Here is a 1,108-nt window from a genome sequence, read left to right as displayed (position 1 = left end):
AGGCCGAGTGGCCCGTCCCCCGCCAGCCCCGGGCCGTCGGCAGGGGCCGGACGGGACAGAGTGCGTGTCTTATAAAGACCTGTTCAGCGGTCTTTCCGCCACGTCCTACATGTTTTCTTCCTAAAGTTAAAAAGCTTTTGCTCAAGTCAAAAAAATATAGTTTGAAGTGAACGTGGCAGTCATTGGGTATTCATGACTCGTCATGTCATCCAGAGATGTAGGAGTGGCAGGAAGGTAGCGTTCTGTGAGGGTTTCACTGTGGGCGGTGAGCGTGTCATCTTCGGTCCGCTGTCACTTCGGACCACAACGCTCGCACAGTTTGGGGGAGGAGAGCGCGTGTCCGAGTTACCCTGTCTTCAGTCATCGTCTTCGTCACCTTCTCACGGCCACACGTAAAGACACTTTTGTTTTTCGTATAAAGCCCAAATCTTTACTTTCATATCTTCTCTCTTTTTTTAATTTTTAAAATTTTTTTTTTAGGCGAGGCAACCCCCTTGGTGGACCTCACAGACTGCAAGCACCTTGTCAGCTTACAATCCCTTAGTTTTTATTTTTTACACCTACAGCACCTGGTCTTCCTAGGTGGTCTCCCATCCCAGTACTAACCAGGCCCGACCCCGCTGAGCTTCCGAGGTCAGGCGGGGCCGGCGCGTTCAGGGTGGCGTGGCTGTAGACTGTCTCTTCTCTTTCTTTTGTTATCTTTAGCCAAATGAAAAAAAAATCGCAAGCCACATATGTAATTTCAAATTATTAGTATCCACACTAAAAAGTAAAAACAGGTGGAATGAATTTTAATAATACATTTTATTGAATTCAGCATATTGACAACATTATTAGTTCAATATATAATTAATATGAAGACAGTATTCATTAGATACTTTACTATTTGTTTTTGTACTGAGTCTTTGAAATCTGCTGTGTATTACAATACATCTCAATCTGGATACTAAATTTTCATTGGAAATATTTGGTTTAAATTTAGATTTCATCCAATTTAAAGTTAAAGAAGTAGATTCGTATATGCAAGTTGTTCCAGACATACCGATACTGTCTAATAATTGAATCAAATACCAGTTTTTCAGTTTAAAATCATTCGAATTAAATAAAA

The 1,108-nt window shown here is 41.4% G+C and overlaps 1 pseudogene; it reads right to left on the bottom strand.

Moving 5' to 3' along the window:
- Positions 1–557: 557 nt before the first annotated feature.
- Positions 558–675, bottom strand: LOC120599462 (uncharacterized; annotated as a pseudogene).
- Positions 676–1,108: the final 433 nt, after the last annotated feature.

Source organism: Pteropus medius, unplaced genomic scaffold, assembly GCF_902729225.1.
Source record: "Pteropus medius unplaced genomic scaffold, Ma_sr-lr_union100, whole genome shotgun sequence".
Classification (NCBI taxonomy): Eukaryota; Metazoa; Chordata; class Mammalia; order Chiroptera; family Pteropodidae; genus Pteropus; species Pteropus medius.
This window is presented reverse-complemented; position numbering and strand designations above follow the sequence as displayed.